The 25,803-nt window shown below is 36.4% G+C and overlaps 1 protein-coding gene and 1 pseudogene across 2 annotated transcripts in view; both read left to right on the top strand.

The window, feature by feature from the left end:
• Lrp1b (LDL receptor related protein 1B) overlaps nucleotides 1-25,803 on the top strand; it is a 1,858,137-nt gene that overhangs the window by 1,431,605 nt on the left and 400,729 nt on the right. The gene's annotated exons all lie outside the window — the stretch shown is intronic.
• LOC125394689 (TBC1 domain family member 20 pseudogene) lies at nucleotides 17,690-18,538 on the top strand (annotated as a pseudogene).

Below are 25,803 nucleotides of genomic sequence, written 5' to 3'. Positions count from 1 at the left end.
CAAAAAGAAGTTTGTTTCTTGAAAATTGCACTGAGGCATTTCAAAATTTTTACTTAAAGTCATTAATAAAAAAGCTTTCTATGAATCATATCCTAACATCATTTTCTATTTCCTCACAATGCTTGTCTTTTGTTTATTCACTGAGCTATTTCTGTGAACAGGAGATTTCAGATTAAGAAAAATATCCAATACTTTTATTTTTTATTTCAAATTAAAAGGATTTTTCTTATGATATTGAAGAAAAGGTAGGGTTTGTTTGTTATTTATTTATTTTCCCAACATAAAGGTGTATTAAATGTTTAAATATTTAGACAAGTAAAAGCAATTATCTTTGGATTTATAGGTTTTTTGATAGAATACATGTTTAACACTATTTTTCATTTCCTTGGCTTGCTTGGAGACGTCGTAAATAGATTTATAAAATTTTAAAAAGATCCAGGTTGATATGGCATGCCTCAAAAATAAATAAACAGATTTAGTGAATGGAAACCATGCTTACATATCTATATCAATCTATCAATACAGCTATAGTTCAAAATAGGTAACACAATGTAGAACTTACGGCACTGAAATGAACATTGATATGATATCTATTTATATACGCAGATACATAGACCTACAGATATGATATCTACTTACATATACAGATACATAGATAGAAAGACAGGTGATAGATTGTTAAAGAGAGGTCATGAAGGTTTATATTTTGCCTTTATTTCCTTTTACCTTGATGAGAAGATCAAAAATAATACATTTTAATATTAACTAAATACATCAACGAAACACTGTACAATAAACAATGAACAATTTAACAGCAAGCAGTCCTTTTCTGTTTCGAAAGGTGAACTTTCTGGTATTTTGAATATGTTTTGTGTGGCACAGTTAATGCTTGTTTTCATGATCACATTGACCATAGAAGTACGCTAACTAAGAAACAGTTCCGTAACAAGCTGTATACCTGTGTGAGTAATTATTGTATGGAAGAGCACATTGGTCTTTTTGTACTAACAGAACCAGAAACTTTACTCAAAAATAATGCTGAATTTTTTTTTACATGTACAATCTTGAGGAAGTTTCTTGATTGAAAAAGACTATTTTTCAAAGTTTCTCACAAAGCTGCTAGTTTCAACTAAAATATTGGCACAACAATCTTGGCTTATTTATAAGACATTTGGCTGTCTGAGAGTATAGCTTTTCACAGTGGGTTCGAATTTATCTCAATTCTGTTTAAAATACCTGCCATCATCACACCTTAAATAAATGACCAAGCTGCAGGGAAAGTGTAGATTACCCAGAATGACACAAAAAATATAGATTCATGGAAAGCATAGGCCAAGATCTGCTTGATTTATAGCACACAATGTGCCATTTCATGGTTGGCTCTGGGGAGTCAATCCTGTGAAATTACTGTTTAGGTGTCTTATCTGTCTTGCTCCAGATATATATGTATATATTCAGGACAACAAAATGTATGATTCCCATCTTTCTTTACTTATTTATACCATATACTTGGACACAACTAGTAACTCTCCCAAGGAAGGTGCTATCAGTTATAATAAAGGTCATGTTTGTAATGGAATATATAAGTCTTCAACTCCAGGAGAGTAAACATGAGATTCTAGGCAATGCAAGAAACATTTCTAAAAGTATTTTCATAATGAATATCAGTGACCTCTCTCCTATATCCAGCAAAATGACAACCAGGGGAAGAGAATTATAACTTTTATTGATCCAAACTTCTCACAACTAAATTGGGATACCACATGAATATATAAATGAGAGCAACAAACAGACATTTTATTTTTTTAATTTTAATTAATTTATTTATTTATTAAAAATTTCCACCTCTTCCCTGCCTCCCTTTTCCCTCCTCCTCCCCACCTCCTTCTCCTTCTCTAGTCTTAAGAGCAGTCAGGGTTCCCTGCCCCGTGGAAAGTCCAAGGTCCTCCCCCCTCCATACAGGTCTTATAGAGCATCCAAACAAACCAGGCTCCTACAAAGTCAGTCCATGCAGTAGTTCCACTGCAAACAGACATTTTAAATTTGAGTTCCCAAACTGTGGAATTTTTTTTTTTAGTAATTTTATTAAATTATAAAAAGTTTCCATTTACGCCCCTCCTCCCAACGCCCTCCCACTCCCCCCTCCCTCTCCTCCTCCCTCTTCGTCCCCTAGGGAAGTCAGGGTCTCCTGCCCTGTGGGAAGTCCAAGTTCCTCCCCCCTCACTCCAGGTCCAGGAAGGTGAGCATCCAAACAGACTGGATCCCAAAAATCCAGTATATGCAGAGGAAACCAGTCCCAGTGTCATTGTCAATGGCTTCTCGGAAAGACTGCAGGCCAGCCACATTCAGAAAATCCGGCCACATCACAGTAATCTCATTCAAATTTCTTTCTTGCTCAATAGGAAAAACTTAACATCCTTCTTGACTCTGCTAAAAAGGTCACCTTCATTTTGTATGTCCTTCCAGTTGCAACATTCTAGCAAATCTCCACGCAACATTTATCTCACATGTAACTCTGGAGGCACATCTTCCTTCTGCATCCATGTATTGTAATGTAAAAGCTAAAGCCTAGAGAAGTGAAGTGTGTTAGCTCAGCATATTAACAAGAAATTAAAACTCAAACACTTAGGTTTTAAATTTTGAATTAATTTTTAAAGAAATGTAGCTTTGCATAGCAATGGAGAAAATGATTAGGCAAATATTTATGCCTCATCCAGCTTTATCTAAAAATCACATATTGTTTCAGCATGGTTCATTTTTTTTGTAGTTAATGAATCAAAAAAGTTCATGCTTTCCTTACATTTTTTAAAGCTATATACTTCTGTTACCTCCCCCTACTTTTTTCTGAGGCAGTTTTTCAAATTTTCCATTTGTTTCATGGTCTAGACCTAGAAGGTTTGAAAAGTATCAAGTTGTATGCTGAAGAAGGTCCTCCAAATATTGTGTCTGATGTTTATGTTTAGGATCATCCTGTGCTCTTACAAACTGAGAGAACCATAAATATAAAGCACCATTTCTTTGTTGCCAAGATCACATACCCATGTCAATATGATTTATGTCTGTTGGTACTACTGTTCTATAACATGCCTGACTTGATGATCAAGTTTCCAATACAATGTTACTTCTTTGTCATTTTTTATACAATATATTCTGGAAGACCCTCACTTTTCAAAGTCATAACCTAAATCCACAGGATGACAAGGTGTACCCAAGTTTATGAAAGCATACTATTTATATAAATTACTTAGGCTTACTCTTAAGAAATTTATCTTATTGCTTGCATTCATTAATTCATACAACCATTTTATCTAGCTGCAACTAGAGATGTTTATCAAAGAAAGGAACTTTGTTGTGCTCACAGCGATATGTGCACATGTGTGAAAATGTACATATCTGTCCATACACATGTGAAAGGCAGAGGAACCATATACCCTCTTATGTCTTTCTTACCTAATATTTTTATAGCAGTTTATTTCCTGAACTTGAAGTTGCCCTTTTTTAACTAAACTAGATACCAGTCAACTCCTGGCATCTTACTGTTTCTTTTATCAACAACTGGGAGTTATAGGCATGTACAGCCATCCCCAACATTTACCTATGTGCTGGTGATTTGACTTTGTGTTTTCTTGTTTTACATCCTTCTCATGAGTCCTAGTAGCATGTTCTGTAATCTCCAAATAATTGAGAAAATTTCAAGTGTTTTTCCCTATTATTAATTTCTTGTTTAATTCCATTGTAGACTGAGAAAAATCTTTCTCTGATTTTGATTACTTGAAATTTGTTGTATTTTGTGTCATGGTTTGGAATGTGCTAAATTCAAATTAATTTTCCATATCAAATAAGACAAGTGTGTCTGATGCTTCTATTGAAATATTCTGTAAATGTCAGTTAAGTCAAGATGATGGATAGTGTTTTTCCGGAGATTCTAGCCATATTGAGTGTTTTATATTTTTAATGTACCAAATACTGCAAAGGAGGCACTGAAATCTCAACTCTCATAATAATTCTATGTTTTTCACTGGAACCATCAGTCTGTCCTCACATATTTTGTGGGTCTGCTCTTGGAAGCTAAAAGATTCAGGATTATGTTTTCTTGGGAACTTGATTTCCTTATCTATATATAGTGAGATTGTTAGCTCTCATAATCTTTATTCTTTTAAGATGTTCTTCATCTGAATTACAGCAAGTGTTTAAGTTTCCTTCGGGTTATTTCTAGGGTAAACATTTTCTCCATCTCTTTTAACTTATTTATGTCTACATATTTAATGTGAGTTTCTTGTGTGCAGCATGTGATAGGGTCATATCATTAAATAAGCATTGGAAATCTCTTTTTCTTATATGTTTACTAAACTTATTTTTTTAAATATCACTTTTGGTAGATTTTACATATCTGATTAGCTTATTTTTATTTGACTCCCCCAAGTGTTTTATGCCTTATCCAGGGTCTTCTACTTTGAATTACTTTTCATTTAGTAGTATTCTATTTAATCTCCAAATATTTGGATGAATTTTCCACTTGTCTTAGATGGAATTAGGGGTCTTGCCAGGTCTTCAGAAGAAGTTTTCATGCGGGGAACAAAGACAGGAGCTTTGACCTTAACAAGATGTGTTCTAGGGACACACACAGGCAAGATCTCAGGAAAAGAAACCATGTCAGCCTGGTGCTGAATATTATAGAAGAGTTTTCCTTCCTGTGTCAAGTGTCTATTTGGATATTATGTGATTTTCTACTTTCTAATCATTCCTGGGTTTTTGTGTCCAACTACCAAGTCCCATAAAAAACAATAACAAAGAGATAAAGAAACAAACAAAAAGGCATTAGAAGATTACACTTGAAAACAGTTGTAGGTATATTAAATATTAGAAGTAAAGAGATGAAATTTTTTCCTCTATTTCTTCTTTGTCAGACACTATTTTTACTTTTGAATTTCAAATATTTTTCATGTTCCTCTTCTCTGAGGAATTTCTTTCTACCTCTTTTGAACAGATTTGTTTTTAAAAAATGCTCTTAGCTTCCATTTGTTCAAGAAATATTTAATTTTTTTATTTAATTTTTTATTTTAATTTTGCAGACAAACTACTCTTGGAGTTGAAATTCTCTGCTGACACAAAAAATTCTGTCATTTTAACCTCAAAGCATTTATTCTATTTATTATTTTTATCCAATAATGTGCATTGCTGGCATTTTGTTTTGTTATTAACCAAGCTTGTACTTCAGCATGAAGGATATTCTTTTCTCAAATGTATCAAAACAGTCTCGATTTGTGTTACATTAATCTTGCTGCTAGCTTTTACATTGTCTTTCAGGTAGTTTTTGTCCTTTGTTTATTCTTCTGAACTGATTTTCATAGTAACTTCTGACTCTGAAATTTTCCTCTGATGTAAGTTCATGACTGATGTTTGTTTTTGTTTTTATTGTTGTTGTTGTGAATAATGGGTTCCAGCTTTCAGGTATAGGAACTGAAGGATTCCTGAACTTACTGTGAGGATTTATGAATGGTGTTTTAACGTTCATCAGAGATTTTGTGGGTGTGCTTACAATTTTCTTTACTCTTTTTGTATTGCTAACCTTCTGTTGTCTTTAATACACCTATTTCTTAACCAGAACCTGAGCCTTGAAACCCACTCAGATACAATAAACCAAAGTATTACTCTCCTATCTTGCTCCTGGTTTCCTTGATTCTGTGGAAGAGCCAGCTGCTATTCTGCCATGCTACCGTGCCACCAAACTGTACTGTTCCAGGTTTGTGATGGCCTTCTGTTTTATAGCTCTCACTCTCACTCTTCCTCCCTAAGTCAGGTGAGGAGGGTCTTCCTGTCTCTACAGTTCCAGACAACTTTATCCTAGTGCTGCTGATGTCCCTGGCAGGGAGTTCTTCCCAGAGTGATTTCTAATGGTACGGAGTACTCCCTGGAGTACTGGGTTTGTTTTTGGTTTTTGTGGTTTTTTTCTCTCTCTCTTTTCTGAACACACTGGAGTCCATCTTGTTTGTAAAGTGGTAGAGTGGAGTGGAGATACTCTCAGTAACACAGAGCCAACGTCAAAGGCCTGAAGACCTCTGGGTGAAAAGCCTTCCTCAGACTGAGCATAGTGAAGCCCAAGGCCAGGAAAGTAGCAAGGTTCCTACTGAAGCCTCCTCCTTCACAGGCCACCCAGGAAAGCAGCAGGGCTCCTATTGATCACACCTGTGACTTGTGGTCATAAACCTTGACTGTGCTTATTCTCATTGTGTGAACTGCTCTTTCCAGATGTTAGCCTAGTGTTTTGCTTTGTTATTTCCACTTTTCATTGATTTATTTGTCTTGAACAAATAATAGAAGGGTTATTTATTTAAGGGTAAAAATAACAGATCACCATCCTAAACAATAGTCCTCCGAATGTAAACAGGGACAGAGTCTAGCAGCTTGATGGGGAGATGGAAGCAAGGGAGCCAGAGAACATGATTTCCACACTTTTTAAACTATAAGAGACCACGCCCAAGTGGGCTGGTATCTTAAAGGCTATTGGCTGAAGGAGTAGAATGTGCTTCCACAGCAGTCCTGGAACTTGCTTTGTAGACCAGGCTGACCTCAAACTCACAGAAATCTCTTTGCCTTTTCCTCCCAACTACTGGGTTAAAAGTGTGTGTCACCATCCACTGGTTTGTTGTTTCCACTTTCTAGCAGAAAACTCATTTGTCAATTTGTTGACCTTTTCTCTCATTCGAAGATAGGCAGTCCTTTGTGGTTTTGTTTTGCTTTCTCTTTTAGCCAAACCGTGAGTACTGCTACTACTCACTGCCTTCACGTTCTACCTCTGCTACTTTAACTTGTTCACATAGTTGCTTTTTTGTATTCATTCAACTCACATTTCCACCTGACATTCTAACTGACATGATCATTCTCAGTTTCTAGATGTCTGACTTCTTTTTAAATACCACATGTAAGTAGAATCACGTTTATCTTTTTTTTTTCTTAAGACATGGTCTTACTCTTTAATTCAGTCTCACCCAAAACTATGTAGCCCAGCAGGACTTTGAAAGTGCAGCAATGTTTCCATTTTCATCCTTTGCAAAGCTGGAGTCGTAAGTGTGATTCCACTATGCCTAGCGCCTCTTTTGCTTATCAATGTTCTCCTCTTAAACTATTTTATTATTATTATTAAATAACCATTTTTTGTTTTTGACTATTTACATAGTGGGACTAAAACTTGAAGTCTGGTTCTTTCCTCTTCATATATATATATATATATATATATATATATATATATATATATATATATATATATACACGTCTTCATATTGTGATTCATAAAATTCATTGCACACTTAGGGATATTTAGAAAATTTGTTGGGTACTGAGATGGCTATTATTGGTTATCAACTTGAACTACACTCCAGAAATGAAGGACCCAGCTCTGGGACATTTTTTTATGGCTTGGTTTAAAATGGGTGAATTCACTTTTAGTCCAGACTTTTGCAGTAAGAAGGCACACAGCTTTGACATGGATCTGAAGCCTGCAAGACACAAGCTTTTATCTAGATTTTAGGTGGGAAAAATCACCTTTAATCTGGGCCACACCTTTTGTTGGAAGTCTGCAGAAGGACATAGATGAAGGAAGCTTTTGCTCTTTACCTGCTTGCTCAAACCTTGCTAGCACATCCAATCCTTTACTAGCATTAGAGCTTATATATCCTCGGGATTCCAGTATGTATGGAAGAACAGCTGAAACATTCAGCCTGTGGAGTGATTCTTGAATCTTCTCTTCAAAACATCCTTTGTTAGATTAACTGGACTGCACCCTGTATGTAAAGCATTCCAATAAATCCCCTATACAAGGGATGGAGGAAGAAAGAGTGTATACATTCTGTTCGTCTAGAGAATCCTGACTAATACAGATGTAAAGTTTGTAAATTGGAGAGATTGCAGGACTCCAGAAATGCTGTTGCACCATGGATTACACTGTAGGAACCACCATTCTTATTTTTTTTTTATTTTAAAAAATACATGCTTTTTCAAGGAGTTAAGTAACCATGGGAGCCCAAGCTTGGTTACTCTTTGTCACCTTTACTACACTGTCTTGGACAACATTAGCATTTCTGAGCAATTTGCACATACTGATTAGCACAGGTTTTACAAACTGGAAAGAGTTTTTATCACTACTATTGTTTATTTTTATCATTATTGAAGTGACAGAGTAAAAATATTAAATGTAATATGAAGAATGGAACCAGATTAACATAAAAGAATTGGTCATATTATTTGCACTCCCATAGATGGAAGCAATAAGATATGTTTCACATACACACACACACACACACACACACACACACACACAAACACATACATGCACACATATGCACACATTCATTTTCACCACAAACACAATTTCTTGGTTTGTGTTCATAGCTCTAATGTTTGCCTTGTAAGCTGAACTGCCATGAAATTTTGTTTTATGTCATTAACAGTTTACTCCTTCAGACATCTGCATAGTATTCCAATTTATAAATGTGCCATAACTTAGGAAACACATTTTGATGTGTGGGCTTTAGTATATATAAACTGTTTTCCTGTTACAAATACTGTGATAGTTTTGCTTGAACATCATATACAGAAGTAAAGAACGGATGGTATCATAAGCTTATATCTATAGCACTCAGGTAATGAAGGCAATAGGATACAGAGTTCAAGGGCAGCTTCATTTCCATAGTGATTTTGAGGTCAGCTTGCAGTACTGTATCAACACAAAACAGTCATGACTGTGGAGTGGACAGCCTTTCCTTATTGGTTTTGTACATGATAATACAAATCAAAGTTTTCTCTATGTCTTTATATAGGTTTCTAGTTCATATATAAAGTTAAAAATTTATGCTTGTTTGCATACAGTGCACACATGAATCCAGGTACACATGGAGACAAGGGAACACCATCAGATCCCCTAGAGCTGAAGCTAAAGGTTGTGAACTGCTATGTCGCTGGTGGCAACAATATTCAGGTCACTGCAACAACAGTAAACATTTTAACTGCTTACCTATCTCTCCAGCCCTTTTTATTTTTTTGAGTTAATAATATTCCATATTATCACAATTTATTTCTATGCTCAAAGATCTTGACAACTCTCAAGATATATATTCTGTTTCTCTCTTTTTATTGATTTTTACTGAGCTCTAAATTTTTCTCTGCTCCCCTCCCTGCCTCTCTGTATTGCATGGAATCTATAGAATGCTTTTGGTAAGATGGTTAGTTTCACTATGTTAATCCTACTGAGCTTGGGATATATTTCCATCTTCTCATATCTTCAGTATCTTAAATGTTTTTATTTCTTTTACATACAGGCCTTTTACTTGCTTTATTAGAGTTATCTCAACATATTTTATATTATTTGAGAAATTATGAAAGTTGTTGTTTCCCTAATTTCTCTTTCAAACCATTCATAATTTATATATAGAAAGCTATCGATTTTTGTGACTTAATTTTGTATCTAACTACTTTTTTTTTCAAAGTTTATTAAATTATGAAAGTTTCCATTTCCGCCCCTCCTCCGAACATCCTCCCACTCCCCCCCCCACGCCCCCTCCTCCTCCTTCTCCATCCTTAAGAGCAGTCAGGGCTTCCTGCCCTGTGGGAAGTTCAAGTTCCTCCCCCATCCCTCCAGGTCCAGGAAGGTGAGTATCCAAACAGACTGGATCCCAAAAATCCAGTATATGCAGAGGAAACAAGTCCCAGTGTCATTGTCAATGGCTTTTCAGAAAGACTCCGGGCAAGCCACATTCAGAGAATCCGGTCACATTCAGAGAATCTGGTTGGATCACGTGCTCATTCAGTCCCAGTCCAACTGGCCTTGGTGAACTCTCATTAGATCCGTTCCCTTGTATCAGTGGGTGATCGCACCCCTCGCTGTCCTGAGTTCCTTTTTCATGTTCTTTCTCCTTCTGCTCCTCATTTGGACCATGGGGGGCTCAGTCCGGTGCTCCAATGTGGGTCTCCGTCTGTATCGCCATCCATCGTCGGATGAAGGTTCCCTCTGGTCTTGCCTTCTTTGCTCACGTTCTCTTTCCTTCTGCTTCTCGTTTGGCCCTAGGGAGTTAAGTCCAGTGTTCCAATGTGGGTCTCTGTCTCTATTTCCATCCATCGCCAGATGAAGGTTCTATGGTGATAAGCAAAATATTCATCAGTATGGTGGAATGGGGAAAACTCGGGGGACTGAGATGGGGGGAGGGAGGAAGGATGGATATGGGATCAGGGAAGAATATATCTCAACTAAGGGAGTCATTTTAGGGTTTACAAGAGACTTGATTATGAATGGGATCCCAGGCCCAAGGAGAGATCCCCAGATTGTTCTCTGGACAGAGGAGAGGGTGCCTGAACCGGCCTTGGCCTATAACCATACTGATGAATATTTTGCTTATCACCATAGAACCTTCTAACTACTTTTCTTGAAAGATTTTATCAGCTGTAGAATTATCATGGTAGATTATTTAGGATCACTAATATGAACTATAATATCACCTGTAAATAAAGATACTGTGACTTTTTTCCATTCCAACTTGTATCAATTTGATTTCTTTTGTCTTAATGCTCTAGTTAAGACTTCAAATACTTTTTTGATACGAAGAGATTAAAAAGCTTCATCACATTTCTGATTTTAGGGGAACAGCCTTGACTTTTTCTCCTTTTCATTTGAGGCTTCAGATTTAGTATAAACTTCTATTATGCTGATGCATGTCTCTCCAGGACTTTTATTATTAACCGATATTGGATTCTGTCAAAGGTCAGTTCTGCATCTAATGAGAATATTGTGTGGTTTCTGTCTTTCAGTTTGTTTATATGATGGAGTACATTTATAGATTAAATATGTTAAGCCACCCTTGCATATCTGGGATGAAGCCAGCTGATCATATTTGATAATCTTTTAAATGTGTTCTTGGATTTGGTTTACTTATAGTTTATTGAGAAATTGTTTCTTCTTTATGTAGTTTGGGCATTAGGGTAAATTTGGTCTTATAAACGAATTTGACAATGTTTCTTCTACAACTACTTTGCTGAATGATTTGAAGACTATTGGTGTTAATGTTATTTCAAAGTCTGGTAGATTATAACTTAAACATTCTGACCCTGAGTGTTATTTGGTTTGGAGACTATTAATGACTGGTTCTATTTCACTAGGTGCTGTAAGTCTGTTTAAATTATTTATATGGTCATAAATGATGAGTGGTAAATTTCAAAATGCTTATCCATATTGTCGTAAGGAGGCTGCTAGTTAATTCCTAGCCACTTAGACTCAAAATAACCACACAGAAACTGTATTAATTAAATCACTGCTTGGCCCATTATCTCTAGCTTCTTATTGGCTAACTCTTACATATTAATTTAACCCATTTATATTAATCTGCATATCCCCACATGGCTGTGGCTTACTGATTTTCTGGCATCTGTCTCAGGCAGGGCTATATGGTTTTTCTCTGACTGCACACTTCTTTCTCCCAACATTCAGCTTAGTTTTCCTCACCTACTCTTTTCCCCTATAGCTTTGCTATAGGCCCAAAGCTGTTCCTTAATTAACCAATGATATTCACAGCATACAGAGTGAAATCCCACATGACCTCCCCTTTTCTGATTAAATAAATAGGAAGGTTTTAACTTTAACATAGTAAAATTACATATAACAAAACAGGTATCAAGCAATAATTAGAGTTACAATGTTTATATCTACATTATGTTTTATTATAACTAAGGAAAACTATAACTTTCGATTATTCTGATTCATCAAAGATTCCAGAAGATATAATGTTACCTAAGTAAACAGGAAGTACATTGAAAACTACTTCCAAAACTCTAGAATTGAAAGGGACATCTCACTTTCTAGACAGTCACCCAAAGTTCATCTGTACTATTGGGGGATCCATATTCAGCCTACAGGTCCATTAGATCAGGCAGACATTTCCATGAAGCAGGAAATTTCAAGGACAGTTCTGCCTACATTGGCAGTTTATCAGTCACTTTCTTCTGTGTTCTGCAGAATGTCTGGCAGATTCTTTCATGAAGCAGGAACCCTGAAGGATAGTCTCATGTTTAGGCAAGTTCAGCAGTCATTTCTCTGTGGGTCCTGCATGTCCATTTCATCAAGCAGTCCAGGAAATAGCAGTTTCTTGCCCAAATGGTTAGCAAACTCCATAAAGAGACTCTTTGATGCCCATCATTCTCTTGTAGTAGGTTGTTGTTACCAGGAACAGATGTATTTCAGTGTCATGAAAAATCCTAAATTATTAAAACATTTTAAATGCTATATTCTGTAACCTTTGAAAGATTTGAAGAATGCCCATTCATCTGAAATACATCTCTGCTCATCTAGAAAATCTAACTAACATGACTGCAACCTTGACTATTATAGATGATTATCTATTAACTTAAATTTCTTAATAATACATTACATTTGAAATGAACTGCACAAACAATACCTTAATCAAGAGAATATATATATATATATAAACAAAATTGACTTTAAATTTGTATTAATAAACCAAGATCCAGACCAATGCAATTCTCAATAGCATATTCCCCTTTAAATGTAAATAAACATTGATAAACAGTATTTGGGAATATGGGTATAGTTCTTCTCCAAACTGCTTCCTGCTGTTTATTGGATGATATAATTTTTGAGGGGTGTTCAAGGTGGACTTTCAAGGGGTCTTGGTCCATCAACCATATTAGTCTGGAATTTAAACACAAGTTCTCACCCTCTGTGGAAACAAAAAAAGAACCTTTTCTCCAAAGCTACATATCCTTAGACTCAAATTTTAGAGTCAAGATACCTATACTTTGGTTTATCTTAGCAGCCTGTACAATAAAATGTCTCTCTGTACTTAGCTCTTTCACAGTCAAAAAAGTCAAAGAAGACACAATAATATACATACTCCAGACTCTCCATGAATCATCATTATGTGACTTATTGTTTGTTTACTTCTTTTAATCTATGTCTGTCTGTAAATGTCTACATTCTTTTTCTTCTTTCACCCAAGCCTATGTACATTTATCCAACACTGGCTCATTTAGAGGTCTTTTTTGTCTGAATATGTACTATTATGTATCTGTAATTCTTTACTGTCCAAGAGAGCTTCTTAAAATGCTAAAGTGCTTCTTAAAAACTTAAGGTGAGACATAACTAGGGTATATATGGTACTTCCTGCTTGCTCTGCACAGTCTAAAAGGTTGAAGTCTGTTCACAACCTCTCCAAGCTGGGCACATTGCCCCAGTTCCAAGAATGGAGTGAATCTATGTCGAGTCATGAAGCAGTTGTAGCACTCTGCTCACATGTTTTCAAAGCTGTAGGTGTTTTAAAATAAATCAGACAAAATAAGTCTGTTATAAGAAAACTTACAAAATTCAAATTCAAAAAAATTAGTGACACATCGAATTATGTAATCATCATGATATAACTGAGGTTTGTATAAAAGCCACTAATCCAGAGTTGACAAAATCAGGTATAAGCTAATTTATTAAAGGTATAAAGCTAATTATGCCTCACCTTTCTTTTTTTGGAGTTTTTTCCAAGGACATATTTTTAAAAATACGTGTTATATTTGAAACAATAATGACACCTTAGTTTTCCATTTTATATTTAAAGACATGATTTCTGATACCTCAAAATCAAATCAAAGGATATAATTAAAAATTCTTTTTGAGGTATAGATATTCCATGTACAAAACCCAGTGGAAAGGTAAAGCCTTAAATAAGGTTCTAATAGTGGACTTAGAAGTAAGTGTGAACTAAACATCTTCTCAGATGTTTTATAGCTTTTCAGACAGCATCCTCTCCTTAGACGCCTGGTCCTGACCACCTGTCATCTGTTATTATAATGTTGTCAAAGGCAGTAGACAAAGATCATTTAATTCCCAATACTTAGAATAGTGAAGCAATTTACATACATTGTCCACAAAGGTAAATGGTGACCATTAAATATGTTGTAAACAGAAATTAAGACAGATGTCTAATGGGGAAATGTTATCAAATCAACACTGAAGTTGTGATATGAGTACTTTGTTTACACATATTTTATGGTATTCATTTTGTTTCAGGGTTGAAGAAAGTAACATTAAAGCCAACATGATTGACCAGTTTAGCTATGCAGTGTTAGTTAACAAGGGCATTGGACATGATACAGAATGTTTGATGTAAAATGTTTTTTTAGTGTTAAACCAGTCTTAGTTTGAAAATGTAGAAGAAGGGTCGTGATGAGTAATGCAACAAATGCATTTCATTGAACTTGATGAAGTAAATACACTTAAGAAAAAGTAAGGATTATCAGGTTTCATTGAGTTAAGGCCATTTGATGTTGTACTCGCCTCCATGATTTCTTCTGGGTACTGAATAGCATTGAATTTCTAATATGACTTTTTTCAATTATTGATTTGTTGCTTGTCTGTTCTGGAGGAAAGTCAGATGAAGATCAGTCTGGCAGTATTTATAGGCTGCATCTCATCTGTGGGATGTAATCCATCTTCGTTAAGTTCAGTAAAAGTGATAGATGGCATTTGGCAGTGTAATGATGTGATCAGTCTGGCAGTGCCTCTCTAAATCTGGAACTGGTGCTTTCTTCAGTGTAGATATTTAATCAGTTATACACCCCATTACTGATTTAATTCAGAATGTCAGTGGCAGGTGAATAATGTGAGTATTTGTATATTAATATCATATTGTATTAATGCTCGCTTCGTTTAAGTGTGCTATTCATCTGAAAATCATAAACAGTAGCATCACGGAGAGAATAAATTTAGTGGAGATGTTAAGCATCCAGAAACTTCCATGTCTATATTTATCATGTCAACAATAATTTTTTTCTTTATATTTCTGCCCATATTTCCATGTCTAGGTGAATTTTATGACAAAACCATTATTTCCTGCAATTCATAAAACTGCAAATTTATACTTTAAACTTTATATACTTTAGTTTGAAATTAAATACAAGTAGATTGTTCAGAAAAATGATGTTAACCAGGTTGTTTAAAGTAATAAGATTCTAAAATGTTTAATGAAACTATATTATTAGGCTAATCCAAGAAATCATATGATTATAACTAATCCTAGTAATAAACGTTCTTAGTGCTTTTTGTTTGCTTGCATTTTTTAGAATACAATGATTTCATACACATACAAAGCAATGTTACCTTCTTGGCATCAGATTTTAAAGGTTGAAATTTTAATTATTTATTGTTTATATGTAACATTTCTCCTCTCATGGATATTATGCAATCCTTATAGAAAAAATCATAGAAATATTTGTAATCTTAAATTTTTCAAAAAGCAATATGTTTGCTATCTTATAAAGATCGTTACCTGAGTTGATAAAATTTCAATAATTGCAGCACTCAGATACTTAGACTAGACTCACTGCCAATAAAGTGGAACAGTACTTATGCATGTTTGCTGTTCCACACATGATCTGAACCGAAATAAGCTCAATTTTCCATTGGATGCCTAAACCCTGAGTAGCATAAGACTGCTTTTATACTGTCTTTCCCACAGAGAGTGATCTGTAGGTTAGGGGTAAAAAAATTATCTATTAAATACTAGTAGATTTTAATTTTCAACTAAAAATGAAGTGGATAAACCATACCAATATGCTGTCATAAGTGAGTTTAAATGTTTTTTTTTATCTCTCAGAAGTTTAATGCAATACACATATTAACATTTTTTAATTTCAGCTGATCCAGTAACTAAAATACTAAAAAGGAAGCTATGGACGAGTTTACTGTAGTTGGGAATAATTTTCCAAATTTGTAGGAATGCAATTGCATGCTTTCTGTCGATGTTAAAGCAAAAGCTGTAGTTCTCCAAATCCTACGGAGAATCTTCTCAAAGAAGTATATAGTGTGGACTGAAAATATCTGCTCAGAGTAGCTCTGAATCAATGACACTGGCTGCAGACTGAACATGAACCTTAATTCATCGGACACTGTTGCTCCATCCGGCCTATGCTCTCCCCTCTTAACCAGGTCAATAATTCCCATTTGTCATTTAGGCTTGGAATGAGCAATTGTCCTTGAACTATTCACATTATAGGCTTCAGTTCTATCTTTATTAAGAGTCTCTTCTTTTGGAAGAATACACCAATATTTTGTACAAAGCCTAATTTATAAATCATAAGTAAATATGATTTAATGTGTGACTATTAGATCTCAAAAATCCAAGAAAACAAGATAGGACAACAAGAGAAAGAAGTGAAATGTATATTTTGATCACAACAAAATATGCTAAATTTAAGACTTATAGAAAAGATTAATAATGCCTAAAAATGCCTGTGTGTATGTTACAGAGCAACGGTCTATCCTTGAATTTATCTGCCATATCAGCTCAAGGCATTTTTGAAATGAAGACTTTTCTCATATTCATTTATTTCAAATTTAAATATATTCATTTTCTCTCAGAAGCTTCTATAATCTCTAAAGTGACAGGAGGATGACATGTTACTTTTTCTTACTTAAAATATGTTACCAGAGTCTCTTTTGCTAACAGTCATTTCCATAATACTTCTTTCCAGCAAACCATGAACTTACATACAAATGTGCTCACTTATCTTCATATCATCCTCAAACAGTTAGGGGCTGCGTGCTGGTCATTAAGTTACCTTATAAATGATAAACAATTATTCCAGAGCGCTCTTTTTGGTCACTTAGTCGGTTGATTATGCTAATTGTGTTACAAAGATTATTATTCATTTACACTCTGCCTATGATTTTGAGAATCATATGAGTCACCTGGCATTAAGTGTCAGAAAGGTTCAAAAATTGCCTCATTTATCTGTGTTTTCTATCTCTGAGAACAGTTTACTTCTTGGGAAATAAAAACCCGGCTTTGCATATCTATGTGCACATATACATACACGCAAGTATACACGTACACACAAATGGTGTACACATTTATTATCAGAATCTAAATCATTATCGATAGCAGTCTGTCAAAGCACAAAAGTAATCTGTGCTTCAGTTTTCAAACATCAGTTTTGGGACTCAGGGTGTGAAGGAGGGCACTAGAATTGCAGCCTGTGGTTCCGGGTCTGCAGCTGGCCTCTGTGTTCGTTGTCATCAAGACTAGTAATTAAATATCTTCAAACAGTATTGTGCAAATAGAAAATTATTATTTTCCAACTCAGAAGAAGAAAATCTTTGGCTATTTTATTTACTAGTTTCTTTAAATTCAACTCAGATACTTTCCCAGCCTGCTTACTTTCTCTGCTACTTCTTACTTCTAGCTCAGCAATAAAGAAATCTTGCAACTTTGTGTGAAAGGTAAACTTCCTTGACTGTTGGCACAGTGTTTTATGTGGTGTCCTCAGAATTATGTCTTAAACACTTATCACCTTTGTGCTTCTATTTTTCATTTTTTCTAACTTTTTTTTTAGTACAAGAACACCAAGTATTTGTGTTTTGTGTTTTAGCTCTCTCAATAAGATGCCCAATAGAGAGGAGTATGCTATCTCTTTTTATTATCGAGAATTCTTGTAATGTTCCTCCTTTACTTAACCCAGTCATCTTATCTCTCAATTTTGCATCTTATATAAATGAAACAAATCTGGATTTAAAAATAGCCACTTACTGACCTGAGCCCCACATAGTGATGGAGAACATTCTGCCATGCTGAACTCAGATTGCATTAAAAGTGGAAACTCCAAGTTCTGTCAGCAGTCACGGCTGGGGTCAGCACCCCTGAGAATGTTCCTCAGGCCCTCACAGGGCATAGAGACCACTGGGAACACGGAGGTCACAGGGAAGGCAGAACTTAATGCCAAAATGAAAAAGGAGGCACAGACACACCAGACTCTGAACAGTGATCCTGGAGATCTGGCTGCCTTCAGAGAAATGGCTATCAGTGAGGGAACGCCCCAGACTGATGAGACAAGTGTGACACAAGATCCCCAGTGCCAACACCAAAGAGCCAACACCTGTATCAGGGGAGGCCCTGAGGCATATGAGCCAGGACTACCAACAGGGGCTGCTGGGTGTCAGGTACTCTCTTCGGCTCTTCCCTCCTGCTATGCCAGATGAGCAGAACAATATGCTTCAGGAAGATTAGATACCATCCTCTTCTTTGATCAACCATCAGTTTGACTATTACCAGCGCTATCAGGACATTGTGGTCACCTTTCTGATGGTGGTGTGTAAAAAGCTGTAAACATCCCTGATAGATAAATTGTCTGCCTACTGTCTCAGGGATCTCATGGATCCCACAATGGACAATACCAAGCACATCCTAAATTATCCAGTGTCCATAATTGGCCAAGTAAACCTAGAACTCCATGACCACATGCAGAACGCTGAGTTGTGGACCATCTTTGCCCTCATCTGGCTTATTCCTTAATTTGCACACATTCACTTGGACTTCAGGCACGTCAGGAGAGTATACGGCTTCTTCTGGCCTGCCACTTGTTCAAGCCCATTTACTTTGCACCTATGATTGTGCTGTGCCCAGAGGCAGACGTCCTGGATTATGACTGTGATATTTCTTTTGTTCATCACCTGTTGTTAAAGATTCCTCAGGACCTGCCCTTTGGTGATGGGTAACCTCCTTCAGCCAATGGCCTTTGAGAGACTGGACTAGGTTGGGCGTAGTCTGCAGTACCAAAAAGGTGCACACCAACTGCTCACTCTCCTCTCTCACACCTGGATGTTGCTAAACGCAGTGCCATTTCCTGTCACACTTTTCTTGTTCTCCACTAAACACCTGCCATTTTATGGATCTCAGCGGCTGGTCTCAGGCTGGGAATGTCTTTATAAACTTGTCGTCATATAGACAGGGTTTGTCAGGAAGTCCATACCATTAGTCCGACTTATCCCTGGACTCCTCCGGAAGGGTGCGTGGGATCCTTGAGATCACTCAGTCTTCTAAGGATGGTTTTGTTAAAAAGCTAAGCCAGGTTTGTTTTATAGTTGCTCTGGTTTGAAACCAAAAGTGTTTTCTTTGTTTCAAAGGTTGTATAGTGGAAGCAACTATATGCTTCTATTATCCCAATCTTTCCTGGGTACTCTTCTTTAGCGCTACCATGTACAGACCCAACGTGTCCCCTGTGCCCACTCTATGCAATGGGACCCACTGCTGTTAGGCAGTCATAAGACAGAGTGCAACATAGGAGGTGTCCAGGCTGAGTTATAAATAGCACTTAACCAAATCAAGAATAATCACAATTTTACCTTGAAAAATATATATGAAATTAAAAATTATTTGTCAAATTTATCAATAAATGTTTAAAGCATGTCAATCACATATTTGGTATTTTATAAACTTTGAGATCAGAATTTTCACTTTTTAACATGAGAGAAAGAGTCGCATTGTGATTGTGCACCATAAATCAACTATAATTTTAATTGTTATTTGAGTAAGGTAGATGGAAGTTAGTGTAGCTAACTATTTCCATTTCCATTTTTACAAAGCAACTGAATAGAAAAATGACATTTATAATTAATTATCATTAAACAATGATGAATTCAGACAGTGTCTGTTGTAACATAAACTGATATATAAGTAAATAAAGGGAAGTTTGTTGAACAATTATTAAGGATAAAATTTGGTTTGTAAGATGTTTGTTATAACTCATTAAAATAATTTTCTGCATAAAATTTTTAATTAAATTTATTCTTGGACAATTTCACACAGATATTTAAACATTCTTAGAAGTCCTCCTCTCACTCACTCAATGTCCCCTTCTCTCTAGCAGTCATTTCCCAAGATTAACGACTCATAAGGTGGTATCCCAATGACAGACAAAAAAATTAAAAATAGTAATAAGTTTACAAGTATATTTTGACAGCAATGTTAATGACTAGTTTATAAAAGATCATTCTATAATTAACATGAATATTTAAAGATCACACTAAATTTTCTGCAAAATAATCCCTACAATAAAGCTAAATTCTCTGTCTGTGCAGTCATGATGTTGACTTTTTAAATGAATTTATATTATGAACAAAATCTGAGAATCAAAAATTGATATTTAAAGAATGAGTGTTTGGGAAACTGTTTATTATGAACTGGGCAAAGAGTAACTTGAAAATTAAAAGAAAAAATGTTTTTCATGATAATATTTAGGCTGGGATATGGGGAGCTGTAGAGATAACTGTGTTGGTACAAATCTCACTATGCAAATTCAGGGACCCAAATTCAAATGCCTTGAACTTACATAAAACTTGAGTATAAGCTGGGCAGTGGTGGCGCACACCTTTAATCTCAGGAGGCAGATATTTGTGAGTTTGAGGCCAGCCATGTCTATGAGAACTAGTTCTGGGACAGGTTTCAAAACCACACCAAAGTCAGCCCCAAAAAACAAACAAGCAAACAAACAAACAAACAAACAAAAAACCTTGAGTATAGTTGAGTGTGTCTGTAACCCTGTCACAGATGACGACAGGAAGATAGTTCAGGCATGGTGGCCAGCAGTCGACCTCCAGATTTAGTGAGACATGCTTTCTAAAGAGAATACAGCATATTGATAGAGCAGAAAACCCAGCATCTTTTTCTGGTTTCTGTTTATGCACTAGTACTACACACACATATGTGTGTATATGCCACACCCCCATATACACAAAATATACACACATTAAAGTAAAATAAAAATAAATGTTGACGTTAATAACCTAAAGTTTATTCAGTGGAATGTCCTTCAGTAAATTTGTCCTCAAGTGTCATTTTATATTTGTATATAAGACATTTCAGATTTTAAATATGTCACTGTGTCTTATTATAAGAGTATACGTACGGAGAAATAGCGTCAAGGAAATTGCAACATTAAATGCCGCCACCATTTTAATAATTTACTTTGTTGTTCTAAACTATTAGAAAAGAAGAAGTTTAATGTTCACACAAACACACACACAAACACACACACACCCTCACACATACACCACATAGAACACTGCCTTGATCTGATTTAAACCACAGAATTGTCTGTAAGCAATTCATTTGAGAACTGAGCCAACATCATCTATTCACAACCTGTCAACCCTGAGATCTAGTGATGTGGAAAATGACTATATCAGTGTGTTACTGTGTTTTGTATTCTGAATTTTAAATCTAGAAGGTGCACAATAGTTAAGGAGATAGGTGTAACAGTCATTTTGATACAGTTTAAAATGGGAAACTAGAAGTTTGGATGTGTGTTATAATAATACAGGGGCAAGAGTAAGGCGGTGAGAGCAGAGCCTAGGCTAAGGAAGCCTAGTGAGCGGATATTTCTCTGAGGACACTCCTTAAAGATAAATGGAACTGAAGAAAAACTGGTATTTCCTCATTCTATTTTTATAGGGGAGAAAAACTTCTTACAACTACAGGTCTGTGATTATTCCTCTTCCTTTATCTTCCTTCTCCTCTCTCCTCCTCAGCTTTCTCACTGTGCATTTTAATTTTTTCCTCCATTCCCTGTTTCTCCAACAGGTAAAAGGATCAGAAAACCATGTAATATTTGTTGATGTTGCTGTTGTTATTTTGCTTTCCTGATTCCTAAAGTTACTTCACAGGTTAAGATTTGGAGCTAGGAGTGTCCTGCGAGAAGATATTTGCCTTTCAGTGGGTTACTTCACAGAATGTGATCTTTTCTAGTTCCATTCATTTTCCAAAATAGACCTTGGAGCAGGATGTAGGAGGACTTGCACAGTAAGAAGGGCTTATAATGACAATACTTATTGCTAAAGCCATGAACCATCCAAATATTACTAAGAGCCATTTGTTATATGAACATGAACTGTCAATGTATGTATAGGGAAAACCAAGACTATGATGATCATAAAATCTAGGAACTGAGAAACAAAAGGGAAAAAAAAACCACAGAATGAGACACTATGGGACTCGCACACTTGTTTTGCCTTTCTAAATAATCTCTTTTAGACTAATTACATAGGCAACCAAGTTAAAATACTTTCAAGCTTTTGCCTTCTCTGTAATGATACTCACTTAAGTATATTTGGTCAAGATCTTCTTCCCTCCTCAAATACTTTTTGTCATTCAAATAGCAATAGTCAACGTAAGTTAAAGAATGACTGAAATGGAAGGATTCTAAAGAGAATCAAAGTTCAGAAACAAGGCTCAATAATATAGTCAATATTATAAAATCATTTTTATGTAAATAATCACTCAATGAAAAGTCATTTAAAGGAAAATCTTTAATTTGTTATTGATATTTTCATTGGGTACCAAAATGAGATTGCCAAAGGAAACATGTTTTACTTTGCGATAAAAAATAGCTTTTTCTGCAGCCCCATATGAGTTTGGTGGCCTGGGAACACATATTCAAGTCATCCCAATTTTCATGTTCCAATCTTGTGACAGTTCAATGACATTTCCTGTAGTAACGGAACAAACAAAATAATAAACAAAGACACTTTTCAAAAATATTAATTGAAACATAAAGTAGGCGTGTTAAAACAACGTGGAGCGATCCCTGCTAACAACCTCAGGTGCTCTCGGGTGTCCCCAGACTTTTGGTTGGAAGAAGCTTGCAGTCTGGTCACATCACACGTTTCAAAGAGTTTTCCATGTTGGTCACAGGATGTTAGGTCAGTCAGAGAGTAATGTGAAAGGAGGAGCTGCTAAGGAGACAGAAAATAGCCAAACATCAACTGAGATTTTGCTCTGGACCTGTTCCGGGCCACCTTCCATTCAATTGTTTATATTCTAGCCAAGTACTTAGCCTTTGCAAGGAGAGTGTGGCAGGGGTGGAGGGGGCCAGAAAAAAATTACTACAGTACATTTTTCCTATGTATTTTATGTTAGTGTGTATATATGTGATAGATATTTTATTATAAAAAGCCTTATTATACGTCTTTTTATAACTGCTTTTATTTTTTAAAAAAGGAAAGAACTATCTTTTTTAAATTTTACATACCAATATCATTTCCCACGCCTTCCCCTCCTCCCATTCCCTCCAACTACCTTTTACCCCAATCCACTATTCAGAGAGGGCAAGGCACATTGCTTTGGGGGAAGGGCCAAGGTCCTCCCTACTGTATCTAGGCTAAGAAAGATATCCATCCAAAGAGAACAGGTTCCCATAAGCCAGTATAAACAGTAGGTAAAAATCCTGGTGCCTCAGTCAGTGACCCTGCAGTCTGCCTCAGTCATACAACTGTCACCCACATTCAGAGGTACCAATTTTGACCTGTGCTGGTTCCTTCCCTGTCTGGCTCCATTAGCTCATTTGAAGTGTTTCACTTGGTGTCCCCATCATGGTCTTGACAACTTTGCTCTTATTATCACTCTTCAGCTGGACTTTGGGAGCTTATCCCAGTGTTCCACTTCATGTCTCTGGCTTTGTTTCCATCAGTTGCTGGATGAAGGTTTCATGGTGTCATTTAAGATATTCATCAACCTGACTACAGGGCAAGGCCAGTTTGAGTACCCTCTCCTCTATTGCTTAGGGTCGTAGCTGGGGTCATTCTTGTGAATCATGAGAATTTCTCTAGTGCCATATTTCTTTTTTGTTATTTTAAAACAATTTTTTAAATTTATTTATTAAAAATTTCCACCTCTTCACCCTTCCCTTTTCTCTTCCCCTCCTCACATTCCCCTCCGCAACACTCCCTCCCTCTCTAGTCTTAAGAGCAGTCAGGGTTCCCTGCCCTGTGGGAAGTCCAAGGTCCTCCCCCATCCATACAGTTCTTTAAAGGTGAACAGCCAAACAAACCAGGCTCCCACAAAGTTAGACCATACAGCAGAATTAAATCCCAATGCCATTGTCCTTGGCTTCTCAGTCAGCCTTCATTGCCCGCCACATTCAGAGTGTCCAATTTGATCACATGCTCCATCGCTCCCAGTCCAGCTGGCCTTGGTGAGCTCCCATTAGATCAGTCCCACCATCTCAGTGGGTGGACACACCCCTTGTGATCCTGATTTACTTGCTCACGTTCTCCCTCCTTCTGCTCCTCATTTGGACCTAGGGAGCTAAGTCCAGTGCTCCAATGTGGGACTCTGCCTCTGTCTCCATCCATCGCCAGATGAAGGTTCTCTGGTGATATGCAAAATATTCATCAGTATGGTTATGGGCCAAGGCCAGTTCATGCACCCTTTCCTCTGCTGCCCCAGGAACAATCTGGAGATCTCACCTTGGACCTGGAACCCCCTCTAGAATCAAGTCTCTTACAAACCCTAAAATAGCTCCTTAGTTGAGATATTTACTTCCCTGCTCCCATATCCATCCTTCCTCCATCCCTCCCATCCGATTCCTCCAAACTATCCCGAATCCTCCCCTTCTCACCATCTCTCTACCCAACTCCCCTTATATGCACCCCCAACCCTCCACCCCCACCTCTGCTGTGCCCCAAAGTTTGCCTGGCTTTCTTGTCTACTTCCAATATCCAGGAGGATAACTATATGATTTTATTCAGGTTCACTTTCTTATTTACCTTCTCTAAGATCACGAATTATAGGCTCAAAGACCTTTAATTATGGCTAGAATCCACTTATGAGTGAGTACATACCATATTCCTCTTTTTGGGACTGGGTTACCTCACTCAGTAAAGAGTTTTCTATTTCCATCCATTTGCATGCAAAATTCAAGATGTCACTGTTTTTTACCATTGAGTAAAACTCTAATGTGTATATGTTCGACACCTTCTTTAACCACTCTTCTATTGAGGGCCACCAAGGTTGTTTCCATGTTCTGGCTATTACAAATACTGTTGCTATGAACACAGTTGAACAAATGCTTTTGTAGTATGATAGGGAATCTCTTGGGAATATTCCCAAGAGTGGAATTGCTGGATCCTGTGGTAGGTTGACTCCCAGTTTCCTGAGAAACTGCCACACTGATTTCCACAGTGGCTGCACAAGTTTGCATTCCCACCAACAATGGATGAGTGTTCCCCTCACTCCACATCCTCTCCAGCATAGGCTATCATTGGTGTTTTTGAGTTTAACTATTCTGACAGGTGTAAGATGGTATCTCAATGTTGTTTTGAGTTGCATTTCCCTGATCGCTAAGGAGGTTGAGCATGACCATAAGTGTCTTTTGGCCATTCAAAGTTCTTCTGTTGAGAATTCTCTGTTCAGTTCAGTATCCCATTTTTTAATTGGGTTAATTAGAATTTTAGTGTCTAGTTTCTTGAGTTCTTTGTATATTTTGAAGATCAGACCATTGTCTGATGAGGAGTTGGTGAAGATCTTCTCCCAGTCAGAAGGTAGCCTTTTTGTCTTACTGACAGTGTCCTTTGCTTTACAGAAGCTTCTCAGTTTCAGGAAGTCCCATTTATTCATTGTTTCTCTTATTGACTGTGCTACTGGGGTTATACTTAGGAAGTGGTCTCCTGTGCCCATGTCTTGTAGACTACTTCCCACTTTCTCTTCTATCAGGTTCAATGTGGTCAGACTAATATTGAGGTCTTTAATCCATTTGGACTTGAGTTTTGTGCATGGTGATAGATATGGATCTACTTTCGTTCTTCTTCAGGTTGACATTCAGTTATGCCAGCACCATTTATTAAAGATGCTTTTCTTCCTCTATTGTATACATTTAGCTCCCTTGTCAAAAATCAGGTGTTCATAGGTTTGTGGGTTAATATCCAGGTATTCTATTCGATTCCATAGGTCGACTTCTCTGTTTTTATGCCAATACCAAGCTCTTTTCAATACTGTAGCTCTGTAATAGAGTTTGAAGTCCGGGATGGTAATGGCTCCAGAAATTCCTTTATTGTATAGGATTGTTTGGGCTATCCTGGGTTTTTTGTTTTTTCATATAAACTTTATCATTCTCTCAAGGTCTGTGAAGAATTTTGATGGGATTTTGATGGGGATTTCATTGAATATATAGATTGCTTTGGTAGAATTGCCATTTTTACTATGTTGA

Source organism: Myodes glareolus, chromosome 21, assembly GCF_982192425.1.
Source record: "Myodes glareolus chromosome 21, mMyoGla1.1, whole genome shotgun sequence".
Taxonomy (NCBI): Eukaryota; Metazoa; Chordata; class Mammalia; order Rodentia; family Cricetidae; genus Myodes; species Myodes glareolus.
Note: the sequence above shows the minus strand (reverse complement) of the source record. Positions and strands in the feature narration are given on the sequence as shown.